Source organism: Gymnogyps californianus, chromosome 3 (genome assembly GCF_018139145.2).
Source record: "Gymnogyps californianus isolate 813 chromosome 3, ASM1813914v2, whole genome shotgun sequence".
NCBI lineage: Eukaryota > Metazoa > Chordata > Aves > Accipitriformes > Cathartidae > Gymnogyps > Gymnogyps californianus.
The window spans coordinates 25,371,426-25,387,029 of record NC_059473.1 but is presented as its reverse complement, the minus strand read 5'-3'; the positions used below and the strand labels follow the sequence as shown (position 1 = coordinate 25,387,029).

The 15,604-nt window shown below is 38.9% G+C and overlaps 1 long non-coding RNA gene across 1 annotated transcript; it reads right to left on the bottom strand.

Moving 5' to 3' along the window:
• Window positions 1-3,586: 3,586 nt before the first annotated feature.
• Window positions 3,587-13,972, bottom strand: LOC127013995 (uncharacterized). Its single transcript, XR_007766148.1, has 3 exons — window positions 13,856-13,972; window positions 4,419-4,626; window positions 3,587-3,632 (listed from the first exon to the last, which is right to left on the bottom strand). It is a non-coding gene; the product is annotated as an uncharacterized LOC127013995 (long non-coding RNA).
• Between the last annotated feature and the right edge of the window lie 1,632 nt (window positions 13,973-15,604).

Genomic DNA, 15,604 nt, shown 5'->3' with positions numbered 1-15,604 from the left:
CAGCCAGTTTGGGCAGACAGAATTAGATGACGACTGAAATGAAAACTTCCCTGTGCCTAGTTCTGTGCTCCTTTGCAGAGATACTAAAATCAGTTGTGTTGAATACACAGAGCTTAGTTACCAAGCAGTTAACTGCCTGGAGGATAACTTTATAGATTAAACTGATAACTGGTTCAAAATAGCTGTGGCAGATCAAGGGTATCCTAGGAGGCTGCTCTTCCCATTGGAGGCTGCGGCTACATACGCTTTATCTTACATTGCAGTGCTGTTTTGGTAATGATCACAGATAAGGGCTAGGTAACTCAAATTTATTAATTATATTTAACCCTTTATTAATTTTTATGTTTGAGCAAAGCTCCTAAAAGCATAGTCTCATTCAAAAGAATAAATATAGCTTCACAAAAAGCAAAGTGTTCACTCTGAACTGCAGAACTGTGCAGCCATGCATCAGACCTAAGTATACTTACGGCAAAAGTGTTAATTGAAGGGATTACATGTTTCAATTGAGATTATCTTCTTAGGTAACATGTCTGTGTCCTACATTATGCCTGGAAGTGTCTCAAGAATATCACCGATTTTTCCTTATTTACTGTTTAACCATGTTCTGTACTTTAAAATAGCTATGCAATACTTTTTAAGAATAGGACAGTAGGACTTTCAAGGCATTTGTGATCTATTTTTGTGTTACAGAAAGACAAACATACATGTATGTCTGAGATACACAAGATCTAGCAATTTTGACAAAGGCAACACTCTTACAGTCTTTCTAAAACTTGTTCTATTCCATGTATTTCTTAAACTGAACAGGTCAGAAATAACGCTCTGCAGTTTTGATCTCTGACGCAACAAAAATGGTAGACAGAAATGAAATGATGATGGCAGCTTGTAGGGATATTTGAAAAGCTCTCAGTATTACTGTGCAAAAGACCAACCTATCAATTTTAGTGAACTTGAAAGGATTTTAAGAACACATACTTAGTAGGGATGTTTGAGTATGTGCTGAGCCTCTATGATTCTACGCATTAAATATTATGTATGTCCCTAAATTGCTGCTGCCAAGGGTAAACACGTCCTTCCCATTTCTCTGAATGGTCTCCTTTGAGCTTAGCATGTCTTGGAGCTGGAAGAAAACAGGCTGCTGAAAGGTTTATATGCGAAGCAGCAGCATATCAGTGGAATATAACAATCCAAGGCAGAGAGAAGGAAGGCAAATGAAATTCTACTTAGGAGAAGCAGCAGATTATAAATAACTCACGGGAGAGTACAGTTTCAGAAGAGGTGAAACTTGCTGATGCACTCAGAGATAAGGTTGAACTTGAGAACGGAAAAGTGTGACATCCTCCTTGGATACAGTTCTGGGAAAATCAGCATGAATTAAACAGTTCGTGATTGCTGGCTCCTTGCTTGACATCCTCAGTCTCATTTTTCAAAAATACTGATGCCTTTGGCTTTGATACCTTGCAGGTGCCTGGATTCATAGGAAATTATGCTGCTGCTATTCAGTCCACAACTTACCGATTTTTCTTATTTTGTCTTTAAATGATGCTGTGGTGGGTTGACCCTGGCTGGATGCCAGGTGCCCACCAAAGCCGCTCTATCACTCCCTCTCCTCAACTGGACAGGGGAGAAAAATACAACGAAAGGCTCGTGGGTCGAGATAAGGACAGGGAGATCACTCACCAATTACCGTCACGGGCAAAACAGACTCGACTTGGGGAAAAATTAGTTTAATTTATTACTAGTCAAATCAGAGCAGGATAATGAGAAATACAACCAAATCTTAAAACACCTTCCCCCCACCCCTCCCTTCTTCCCAGGCTTAACTTTACTCCTGATTCTCTATACCTCCTCCCCCCGAGCAGCGCAAGGGGACAGAGAATGGGGGTTTCCGTCAGTTCATCACACGTTGTTTCTGCCACTCCTTCCTCCTCAGGGGGAGGACTCCTCACACTCTTCCCCTGCTCCAGCGTGGGATCCCTCCCACAGGAGGCAGTCCTCCATGAACTTCTCCAACATGAGTCCTTCCCACAGGCTACAGTTCTTCACAAACTGCTCCAGCGTGGGTCCCTTCCACAGGGTGCAGTCCCTCAGGAACAGACTGCTCCAGCGTGGGTCCCCCGCGGGGTGACAAGTCCTGCCAGCAAACCTGCTTCAGCGTGGGCTCCTCTCCCCACGGGGCCACGGGTCCGCAGGTCCTGCCAGGAGCCTGCTCCAGCACGGGCTTCCCACGGGGTCACAGCGTCCTTCGGGCATCCACCTGCTCCAGCATGGGGTCCTCCATGGGCTGCAGGTGGATTCTGCTCCACTGTGGATCTCCATGGGCTGCATGGGGACAGCCTGCCTCACCATGGTCTTTACCACGGGCTGCAGGGGAATCTCTGCTCCGGCACCTGGAGCACCTCCTCCCCCTCCTTCTTCACTGACCTTGGTGTCTGCAGAGTTGTTCCTCTCACATCTTCTCACTCCGCTCTCTCTGACTGCAACTGCTACTCCCCTGTAACTTCTTTTCCCTTTCTTAAATATGTTATCCCAGAGGCGCTACCGCTGTTGCTGATGGGCTCCGCCTTGGCCAGCGGCGGGTCCGTCTTGGAACCTGCTGGCATTAACTTTATCGGACATAGGGGAAGCTTCTAGCAGCTTCTCACAGAAGCCACCCCTGTAGCCCCCCCCCGCTACCAAAACCTTGCCACGCAAACCCAATACAGATGCCCAATCTAGTTTAAGAAAGAAGGCTGGAGTTTTGCTGCTGAAGAGGTGACCAGGGACACAGAGATGAAGGTGCAATTCTCAGCTTCACTACAACTTTGCAATCCTTAATGCTAGGTTTCCTGGCTGTTAAATGAGCTGATACTTCCCTTGAATTCCCTTCGTCTTTCATCCCTGTTGGGACTTTCAGCCATTTGAAGAAGGTAATGTTGGTTGGACATTTGGGCTGGTGGACCCTAAGATGGCTCTAATAATCAAGAATGCTACTTTCTGAAGCTCTAGCTTTAATTTCCTCACTCCAAAGAGGTATCACTTTGTGGTTCTTCTATCTTTCAGCTGAAGTGATTATATTTTACCCATGTTCATCCATGTACGTCATCACTTGGAATCTGCTTATATGTCCATTGGTCATTTGTGTGTTGAAATACTGGTAGAAAACATGACCCCAACAGTATTTCTGGCTCAGCCACTTAAAGACATTGTATAAAAGGTGTTTCACAACATTGTCAAGAGTTTTAATGATATATTCAAAATGTGCAAAATGAAGGTGCAGCCAGAAGCTACAGGTAAACTTTTCATCCACTAGGCTTAACTAGTTTATGTTAAAATAGACTAGATGATATTTCAAATAAGTAAGAAATGAGCCTCTAATCCCAAAGCAACTGTTTGTAGCCTTTGCAGACTAAGATACGTTAACCTGAACTTCCCTAAGTACCTAAAGGAGCTTTTCAGCTTGAAAAAAAGTAAAATCTTAAGCAAGATTTTATCTGAATAATTATGTTAGCTGTATCTGCTTCACAAAGTAATATATATTTATGGGAACCTTTAATACATAGGGAAATAGTTACAAACTATTATTCCACGAAACTGTAGCTCACCTTATTGCAAGCTCTGTGAGAGAGTATGGGTGTAAATTCCTCATGGTTCTGTGAAAACACAAATATAATAACTAAGTCTTTTACATGTATCTGGTTTATGTTACCCTTAAAAAAAATCACTCCATTCCACTAGGCTGTTTGATTTAACAACAACAGAAATAAATCAGGGGTTGTCCTAATACTAGCTGAAAAATTATCTCACTGAATGTGTTTTCTTCACAGCTGGGAACCTGCTGGCCACTTCTATTTCTGATTGCGCACACTGTTCATAGTCACGTAATATCACTGCAATAACCGCATCAATTATTTACATAAATACTTTTAAAATTCTACTTTAAAAAATATATTCTGTTTTTAATGCAACTGAACTGAAAATAGCCAGCGCTACATGACTAGAGAGGTCTCCAATGAGCCACTGCAAAGCACTTCTTGATCTACAGACAGGGTCTGGAAAACCAAATGAATTCTGCAGAATGTTTACATAAAAGCATTACTCTCCATAACTTCCTCTAACTGGACTGTCCTTTCATTTATATCTTTTTCCATCAACTCATTTAGACTGACTCATCGCACCTAAAAATAGTTTAGATTTACTTTATCTTTTTATACTCAGAATAACACCACAAAATAGATCATGCCTACATGCAGTTATCTGAGAAAACCTACTCTGTTATTTCAAGTCATTCCTTTTGGTGTCTGAAAATCACTGAACCACATATTAAGTCGGTATAAATTTACAAAACCATAAAAGTCAAGGAAGTTATGTGCAAGAATCTGACCCCAACTTATAAAGCGTAACAAAGATTACTCTCTAGGCCATAGAGAATGTCTCACCTTTAGATATCCTTTTAGAAACAGAGCATGACTGCAGTGCTGTTAATGGAAGCATCCCAGACCTATGTTGGTGTTACTTCAAATAAATCCAAGCTTCTTGAATTTTACTTTTTGCATGTGCTGGAGCAATTTTTCCATGTAGCAGGAGCTAGCTTTACACCACTGGAGCTGAAGGAGGAACTCTGTGAATAGCAAGCTCTTACCCTGTCTGGGACAAATCACAAGAAACAAAACCAACTGTAGTTTATTATTCTGTGCCCTGCAATGTGGTCTTTTTAGAGAGGGAAAAAAACAAAGAAGGGATAGGGGAACTTCAGAGGAAGAAGTGGGACTATCGCTGCACAGCAAAGAGCTGGTATGAACTTTAACAGTAAAGCTTACCCCTTGTACACATTTTTAGCGAGCACAAAGCTGAAAAATATTCTGAAACACTTAATATAAGTAAGAGCAGCACAGATGTAATTTACTTGTTATTTATCTACTTCAGAAAACAGATTTCTGCTTCAAGCTATAAATCATTAAGACCTCTAACTTTCAAACAGTGCACCACAAATTGGCTTTCCGGTTTATAAAAATCATCCTAATATGCCTCAGCACTGTTTTCTTTCAAGAAAGTCTACAGAGAGCCAGCTGTCTGAGCTGGTCATGTTGCTATGTAAGATTTGTGCATAAGTGTCTCTCTGGGAGTTTTGTTTTGGTTCTATCATTTAATATTCATGACAATCTTCATTAACCTGCCAGCTGAGCTGTCTTAGCATCCTGCCTCCAGACAAAGTCAAAAGTTTATTCCTAGCCCACACAGCTCCTGGAAGCCTACATTTCCACATTACAGGCTATTTTGGCTTGGAATTCTTACGTTTAAACTAACAGGATGAATAAAAAAAAAAAACAGAAAAACTGCTAGGGAAAAGATAAAGCAAGAACAAGAGGGTGTTCAGTACTCCTAGTTAGCAATGACATGGTTAAGCAATTAAATTAATCTGATCATTCTAGCCTGTACACCAAGGTTTGGGAAAGCTGACAATTCAAATGTGTCCATTAATAATAAAATGTGATGAGGCAAAAGGGGAAAGGGAAAATCCTTGCTTTTAAGCTGCATGGAGTAAACTGTGCCACCTTAAAATTACTCATAGCCCACTGCATATCTGTCAAAATAATACAGAAATATTGGGAGTACTAAATAATTTCAATGTCACTGAGAAGACATATATTAATGCTAAAAGCAAATTCTGTAATTACATTATGATTTTAATGTACATATTTTTTCATCAAGAATGTCAGAATAATCAAATGATGATTAACACTCTAGACAATTCAATTACACAACACCCGGAGAAATCCACGGGATGCTGAGTTTCAGCCTCCCCTACCAAATAGAACAAAATATACAATAGGTCCAGTCCCGCCAATGTGGAGCAAACTGAAAAGCTGTCAGAGAATCAAGAAAAGCAGAGAGTGACACGAGGAGGAGGGAGTGATCAGTGGAAGAAGGAGAGTAAGAGTAGAGAAGGACCCCCAAAATTAAGTGACAGAGAGGTAATAGAAATTTTGATGCTGACAGCCACAGCAGAGTAAGAGAAGACCAGAGCCAGCCTAACTGCGTGGTTGGTTCCTGCCTCATTATTTCAGACTAGCGTAGTGGGGAAAGAAGATACGCACATTTTAAAGAGAGAACTGTAGGGGATTAAGTTTTATTTTATATTGTACCTAGTGATTAGAAGAAATTTATGTTGAATTCTATTTCTCCCTCTAAGTTTCTATGATGGTTTTTGTTCAACTGCAGTTGAACGGAGGGAAAGGGGGAGAGGCTTACTTGTTGCCTGAAGGAGAAAAAATGTTTTTCCTTATTGTACACTACACCCTGCAACGGAGCATCAGGGATGGATTTGTCAAAAAACAGCACTGAGGGAATTAAGAGCTCACTCTTAAGTCAAGACTACGACGCCTCATCATCTTTTCTAAGGAGGCATACATTTTCTGGAGGGAACCAGTCTCCCAGGGGTGTTACTAGTAACAATGTACTTCTAGAATTACCTTTCAAAAATAAAGATTTTGATAAAAGCTCCTACGTAAAACTTTAGATAACAGATTTCTAAAACTTGCCAGTGGATAAACAACTTTATGAATGTTTTTTCCCCACTGACAAAGAATTTAGGAGACTTGAGGAATGTGAAATACAAATATCTAACATGATGAACAGCTGTCTACACATAAAATGAAATTACCAAAAACAGGAACAGTAAAGAAGAGCAGGGCAAGGGCCTCTTAGTTTCTATCTAATGGGCACCCCAAATGGGGATGCAGATATCCCGAACTAAATCACAGTTCAGCTGCACTTGCTGTGTGGAACCAGCTCAGTCATGATGGGGAGAGTACCTGCAGCTTTCACCAGACCGTTCCCATGCCATAAACCAGCACTGCTCAGTCTTGTTTCAGTCTCCTGCTGCCTTCTGTAAAATCAACTCTGCTGCATTTAGACTGGTTTAAGGCTCTAGCAGCTGAAAGTCCACCAGGACTCAAAGCCTGTTACGAAATCCTAAGAGGAAAACCCAATTTTCTAGCATCTCTTTTCATACTTTGCATGTCCTTTCATAAGCATGATTCTGTGAGCTGGCTAATAATGATAAGCCCCCTCAGTACAACACAAATATTAAATGGACGAAGAGTAAAGCACAATGTAAATTAATTTGCCAGCAGCTGGGTCTTCCTGCACCTCTAAGGGGAGGAAAGAGCACTTGTTTTCTCTACGTATGACCATTATGAGGCTTACCCACATTACCAAGTCTATGCAGAAAATAATGATTTTATATCTTTAGTAAAAGCTGGTTATCAAGACTGTTACGTGCCTTAACACCATGAAAATTAAAACCAAGGGAAAAAAGGCAGCAAAAATATAGGAGAAGCAGCTCCTACTGCATACCAAATAGCAACTCAATATAAGAAAAGAATAATTTTTCTCAGACTCCTTTCTGGAAGCCACTTTTTGAAAGATTTTGTATTTTCTTCAAATCCAGCCATAAGTATGGCTTTATCATGAAGTGGCATAGCTGTTGCATTTTCAAAAAAAGTGTGTCCCCATTAGACTGTTTCTGATCTCCTTATAGTCACAAGCTATGCTTAATATTGTTTATTTTCTATAATTTGTTAGATCATGTTTTACCCTCAAGTACATTTCATCTAAGTATTGTTCTACCCACAGTTGATTCAAAACAGCTAAAGGAAGTAGGAACAGGACAGCAAAGTATGCAGTAATAGGTAACAGGCCTAGAGAGAAAGTTTAGAGAAAGTTTCAGTTCAGAGAGTAGCTATTTCTGTATAAGCAGAAACCACCTACAGGCAATTTTCCTTGTTTTTAGGAGCCTATTAACTTGGATATTTATGAAACTATTAAGCTGTTCCTTTGGAAACAACCATAGCAAATGCTTCTTAAGGTGGTTATGAAGCATGGGTATTTTTCTCTAGAAAGCTTCTTTAGAAGTAAGGGGGGGGGGGGGGGGGAGGGAAGAAATTTAGTTCTTGTAAATATACCATCAAGGCAGCTAAAAGAGCAATCAAAGTTTGCTTCACATTTCAGTCCACATTTTCCAGGAACTCCCCACTAGGAAACTTCATTAAATTTAATAGTAAATTTAATTTAGAAAGAGTTCTGTTTTCACTGTATTTTTCTTCCCCCGATGTTTTCCTAGATGGATGCTTTCATAACAGTTTCTTTGGTTTGCTTTGTTTCTATGCAACTTGAAGTCATAAACCAATTTTCAACTAGTGTACATCAATAGAAATAAAGAGCTCCAACTGAGCTATACTGATTTTCACTGTTTTAGAATCCAGTCCCCCCTCCTTTCCCTGGACCACAATAACCTCCCACATTATCAGCTTTGACGTTTTCTGTGGTGCTCAGAAACCTACATATTTTACATTATTTAAATTAAGCACCAAAAAAGGCTCTCTCTAATTATGAACATAATTACAGATCCACTTTTCTTCCATAATTCTTGAATTGGACAGACATTTGCTTTTGACTAAAAACACACTGTACTGTACTGTACTGCACTCATCTGCGTACATTATTATCCCTTTCCCTTCATGTCTCCTTTTGCAGACTTTTAATAGATCCACACTACAGGGAGTTCTGACAACACTAGGACAAATATTGTTGCAAGATACAGTATAGGATAATTAATGATGAACTCTGAAGCAATTGCTAAATCTAGCTGAAATCTATAGAAAGAAACCATACATTATGATGATGCTTATTCTTGATTTTGTTGGGGGGAAAAAAACCAAACATCCCCCAAAAAACTCAAAGCAAAACTCTTTTTCTAATTGCCTGCTAATTTACAAAATGAAATAACTCTCCAGGGGTTTCACTGCCAGTCTAAGATAATAACCATACAGCCTGGCTCTTACACTAAATAACCACTTCTGATTATTGTTTTTATACATAATCAGGATTAGGCAAAGATCTTTCCCCATACTAACCTGGGAAAGCTAAAATCCAGAAGGAGTAGAGGCCTTAAAATACTCAGTATAGCAAAATGCAGGTTTGTCTGCCCTAGACTTTAAGAACATGGCAATGAGCACATCCCCTGTTTAAGGCTTACTTTAGACTGTTAAACAACACTTCTGATATTCTTTAAATTTCACCGTCCGAGATAAGAGAGCGCAAAACTTCTTGGACGACCAAATGCCGTTTAAGTCCTTTAAAAAGAAGTGAAGCTCAAAAGAATTGATAACAGCACATTTCAAAATATGGTAATAAACCACACCTTTTACAAAGAAGTGGGAGGCACACTTTCCCTGCCTATTTTCCTTGATGGCTACAAAGAAAATTGACAGGAAACAGAGTGGAATGGAACCAGTTCGTAGTCCTAGAGAGGAAAATGGTTTTGAAATATAGCTGGGCAAACAGAAGACAGAGACAAATAGGTATCACCTCCCAAGCACCAGCCACAAGACAGGCAAATAAAAAAAATCTGAGCCACGTGGATGTGAACACAAAAGGTGTGTATATAATTTTAGCAAAATAGTGTAAGTGGCTCAGTCAGAAATGTTACATATGCAGGAAAAAAAAAAACAAACCCCAAACCAAACAAAATAGTGAAACACTTTGTAGAATGATCCTGAATTCCCACAAAGAGAGAAAAAGAGGGAGCGAGAGTTTTCTGAGTGCAGTGCTGACTGAAAAGAGAGGCTTGGGTTACTGCCAAAGGAGCTGTTTCCTATTGTCTTTTTTCCCGCTACATTCAGGGAAACAGGACCTCAGTTTAATCCCACTTTGATTACAAAGAATGTACACAAAGATATATCACTTCATATCAACATTTTTGACAGAAATAAACTAGAGGAGCTCAAATATTGGCCAACCATTAAAGTAAAAAGTTACGTAACTTCTTTCATGTATACTGAGAGATACAGAAAAAAAATCCAGCAGAAATCTGAAAGATATCAGACTTTTAGCATTCAGAATTTGTAATCTAAGTTGGTTTTTAACTTAAAGAATTAAACAAATAGTATGAATATAAGGAAACATACTATCTCACAATATACAGATGAAACTCTGAAAATAGTGTGGAGAATTGAAGAATGGAAAAAATTATCTAGTCATCACATTACCTTGAAACTTAAAGATCTCTGTTACATTCCTCCCTAACCCCAAACTCCCATATTATCCTAGCTAAATCACTGAAACCCTAAATTCTCAGCACTCACCTTCATACATCCTTCTGAAATCACTGCCTGAGGCTTCACTCTCTTCTTCCCTGTATTTCACATCACTGAAAGCTATGTGCTATGAAGCAGTACGAAACTCTTTGATTCTACACAAGTCAGAGACCTTGAAGTTCTTACCCTCAAAAGGATTTCTTAAGCATTTTCCTGCATTCATTTATTTTTCACGGCTCAAACAAACAAGAGCCGATAATTCGCATGCAGAAAGATTTCCATTGCTTATGCAATGCAGCTGAGCAAAACAAAGACCTGGTCCTGTACCTTCAACTCACACAGGTAACCAAAAGTCTCTCCTAATGTTTACTTTTCCAGAACAGGATTTCATGGGAAGTTCTGAATGTGTATATCGCTCAATTCTGTTTCAGAATAGAGAAATAAATAGAAGGTGCAGACTCTTCCAGAAAAGGGAAATCTAGTTCTTGTCTGGCTGAAGTTACCACCAGCTTCAATTGACCTGAGCCAGAAACCCCTGGCAGGAAAAAGAAAATTTACGTGGTGCATTTCCACTATCCAGCCTAACATAGTATTTGCTTACATATTGTAACGATTGAGAAAGGCACTACTGATTTTAACTTATTTTCTCAAATAATATTCAGTTATTGGCAGCAGGTTATTTAATACAGTTGTGCAGAGCACAACTGAGAAGAATGGGGCTGGTAAGAAATGCTCTTCTAATGGAAGAAAAATGCATTTCTCAATTGTTAATCTTGCTTATATCTCGTACTTATAATCTATCATGTTGAGAGTTGGGCTGGTGTCATTTCATTTCAGTCAGCTGGGCAGCACTGGACAGCTGGCTTTCCATACTGACCCATTTATCTTTCTGAGATACTAAGTTTTTCACTCTGAAAGGCCAGTCCTCATTCATGTAAGCAGAACAAGAGAGACCTCCAGCGGCTGGACCATGTAAGTGTATTTTTTAACCTAACTAGAGACAAACTCAACTATGTTCTTACCTAGCCCATGTTCTTGCGTGTATAAGAAACCATTCATGAGCTCACTACCAGACATACGGAACCAGAGAAAAAATTATTCCAGTGGCTGAAGCACTACTGTCATCTCTGCTGTGTATTTTTCCTGCAACCTACAGACTTCCTCACTGCGTACTCCAAGTCCCTTCCGTAGTTCTCCCTTTTTCTCTTAAGCTTATCTTCATTATTTTGATTCTCAACTCAGGTGAATTGGTATAGGTCTATTAACTTCCATGGAGCTATAATGGTTTGTGTCAACATAGAATCTCATTCTAATTGTTTGCCATTCAGACACGTACTTTTCACATCCACTATCTTCTATTGAAATATTTTCTCTAACCTTAACTCTATTTGTACTACTTATTTTTATCTGCATAGCAAATAGACTTCCCAGTCATTACTGATACAAAATTCCAGAGAATCAGTTGTAAATCCTGGTATTAAGTAGCTTGATCTTCATGTAAGAGCAAGGAGAAAAAGATTATTAAATTTACTAATATAAATTAGTAGTATCTACAGTATTTGTTATAAAAAAATCCATATCTTTACTGTCACATCTAAACTATTTCTTGTATATAAAAAGACAGCTTATTTGGAAACATAAATCAGCATAAAAGGGCTTATAAACTCAAAAATCTGAAGACAGGATGAATAAATAAAAGGGAAACATAGGGATAAACTTTTTGACAAGGTATTACAATATTAATTTAGAAGTAATTTATTTGCAAAAATCAACTTTGTCACTGCTACATGTTAAATAATTCATTTTTTAAAGGGCTTGACCCTTACAAACTTGAAAGATCTGTACGAAAAGTTCTGTTAAGAGAGTAAGGAATGGGTTAATTCTTCCACATTTAGTGAAGAATTGAAGGCAGGCAATTGCTGACTTCACTTACAACAATGTAGGATGAGGTGTTAGGGATAGAGTTAAGGGCTATGAGCAGATTTTCCAGCTTCTAAAGAGAAAACTGTATGCAGCCAATGGGGTAAAAACAGAAAATATGATGTGATGACCGAAAATTAGCAGGGTATGCTACTTATGAAAAAACTGACATACCCAGTATGAGAAGAAATTTCGTTCCCTTCTTACCACATACATGTATGGAAAATCCATCACACATAAGCCAAACAACATATCAAGCTGCAATAGAATTATTCCCACTATTAAAAAAAAAAAAAAAAAACCAAAACAGAAGAAGGCTCAAGTCTTGTACTGTGCCCTCTGCTAAAATATTTCACTCTACTGTGCACTTCCTTGCAAGGTTTTTTTAACTGTGCTGCTACAAAAACACTTGCCCCAAACAAAAAAAAAAAAAGGAAAGGAAAAAAAAAAGAGAGCAAGTAAAGACAGACATGTCCACAATGCACTTCTTACTGCTGCTTAGTAGGAATTGCTTGGTATAGCTTTCATATCAACATTAATTCCGTGCTTGAATTAAATAAAACATTTCTTGACTACCAAATGTGCATGGGGGTTGATTTCAATTGCTAACATCATTAGAATCTACTTTCAGAAAGACTGTAAATCAATATATTCATAGACTTCTGGATATACCCTACTGTGACTGAAAAATGAGAGCAAATAGCTTTCCCTTATCATTTCAAACCATTTTTGATGTAATTGGAAAGCCAGACAGGCTCCATTGAAGCAACAGAGCTGTATCAATAGAAATTGAAAGCTGCAATCAGGATCTCAGGTTCTGAAAATCAAGTGCAGCCTCTTTACCAATAACCTTTGGACAAGGATCTAGTTCTTTAAATATTTTATCAAAACATTGCTGCTCTTGTGTTTTTAAAGGAGGTATCTAAGCAAGGCAGAGTAGATGACATTTGGAGAATTATTAGACATGCAGTAGACCTATTTTTCAGTTTGAAATCTTTTTTAAAAGAGGATGTATCTTGGACTTGCTGTAAGGCAGTTGTTCACGTTGTCTCACCTTAGGGATCTGTCTTGGCACCCATGTGGCATACCCCTCATCAGCAAACCAGTCAATTAAGAATACCTAATTGAGGAGCTTATATTTTCCCTGCTGACTATGTCTGTGACGGCTGTTCAGTTTCAATATCGTGTCCTGTGTTTGTAAGTGATCAAACAATAATAGCTGTTGGTGAACATTATCCACAATTCATTTATGCAGGTGGAGGTCCATGGCACTGATCTGTGATGTACAGCTTCACCTCAAGCCTCATTAGCAGTAGCAAGTCAGTTGTCAGCAAGCCTCACTCCTTGACCAGTCTGGGGAGGGATGTTGAGTTGAACTAATGTTGTTAGCTAACTCCAGGGCCTCGTGTGGTGGTGGACCATACAGGTGGTGAACTATACATGATGTATTAAAGTCTAAGCAACACTTCAGTGTCTTAGAAACCCATATGTCAGAAAGCTATTACATACAAAGCAAGCCACCCAAGCAAACAGCAATTTAGTACAGGGCACAGGCACAGAAGAATGTGGTCTGTCTGACAAATCACAGAACTGACATTACTGCTATTTCCTCCACAGCAAATCCTTCACTGATGCCTTTATAGCAATATTTTGTAACACATTGAGCTACAGCCCATCTAGCATACATCTGCCACCTCTCAAATTAGCTTTGATCAGTGTTAAATTAACTGTCCAGTTGCCTCACTCAAATGACCTGAGTTGAGGATTTGCCCATCTGCCGAGTCCTGAACAGTGGCCTCTGAAAACAGACACACCCCTTTCATCAGTCTGGACTCATGAAAATCATTATGTCTTACCTAATTGCTGTACTCTGGAGATCTAAAGTCCCTCAGATTACTGCTCTGTTGGTGGAAAAAAAGTGACACTGGCTGGAGGTGGTAGTTTCTTATGAACTTCTTTCTTTCTTTCTATACTTATTCCTGTGGAAGAGTGCAGAAAGTTGCATGTAAATTTTCTTCTATTAGAAGAGTTATTAATTACCAACAGGGTAATTGTGGAATTTTCACCTGCATATCATTACAGTTAGATGGATACCAGACAGTAACTTGAAATTATTATTACTTTCTAGTTATCTCAAAAGAATTGATAATTTTTTTAATTTAAAGGTTAAATCATTTAGGTCTAAACATATTAACAAAACATATTCTAATATGTCTATATGAAAAGTAAAGAAAAGTAAACATTTGAAATCTGGTTTTGTTTTGTTTTTTTCCTTAGCCTCCGTCTGCTTTGGAGTCTGTGATACTAGGTAAGAATTCACTGAAAAACAAAGAACTTAAAAACGGTGATCTACATATGACAAGAGCTCACCCTGATTTTATGCAAGCATATAAAAAATACCACTCCTGAGACAGGATTCTCTCGAAGAGCTTGGGTCCTATTGTAACAGGCAATGTATTACTGCTTTTTACACTGCATATTCTTTACACTGAGGACCTTGTTTCCATCAACAACCTTCAAACACCATGATGAAGTAGCTATTATTGTCACTCCACTCTCCATACAGAAAATGGTAGGAGAAAATGACATCCAAAGTTTCACCAACGCTTTACAGTTGAAATGGAGCGATAACTCAAATCCCTCGACTTGATGTTTTGTACTTTTCCAACAAATATTCTTCCATTTGAGTTCAAGGAACAACACAGAAAAATGGCTGAGGCAGCCAACCAAAACTTTAAACTAAACCTGAAACTGAATTATGTTAGCAAAGACTCACTATCACAGTTCACATCAACTTTGTTAGAAAGTTCCTCTGTTAAGAACTTCTTCCTAAATGTTTTTGTTATTTTTAGGCAACCTTTTCAAAGCAAGACAGCTCTTCAAGAACAGTATTAACGTGTGAATAACATAGAGAAGGAAGTGTCTGAAAGCACCCTGCTTTTGAGATAAGACTGCAAGCAGAATATTTTACCACCAGAGGACAGTGTAATGTCACCTCCTGGACATACTGCATTTGGCAGAGAAGACTCACGGCTTCAACCCTGTTTAGAAATCTGACAACCTGAAGATAAGAGGACTTTGTGTAGTAAAGTGAGGAGGAGAAAAAACCGGGACATTACTGATTTACTGGGACATAGATAGGAGCATCAGCATACAGCCACAGCAATGATAACCTTGGGCGTGAGCATGCTTGCAAGTGCCAGGCAGAGCCGATGGGGTGTCTTTGCTTCTCTGTCAGGCTGGGGGTTAAGGAGAAGCCTTAAAGACTCTTAACACCCCTACGTGGCACAAATCCTAAAATGCTCTCTCCTTTTTACTGGTCCTCTTACTCAGGCAAAACAGCATCAACTTTGATGGGAAAGTTGCCCAACTGAGAACTGAGTAAAAACTGGAGAAAGGCTTCAAGCAGTTGACCTGTTAACAGACTGAAGGGATCAACGAGTTTTTATAATAAAATTAATAAAGAAAATGTCAGGGGATAATTACTGTTCTTTATTCTTTAATATCATTATCTTCTCGTTGTGTCAGATGACACAACTCTGATCCCATTTAGGCTTCTGAATCAAGACACTGACTTCAATGTGCAGTCTCCTCTCGATTTCTGA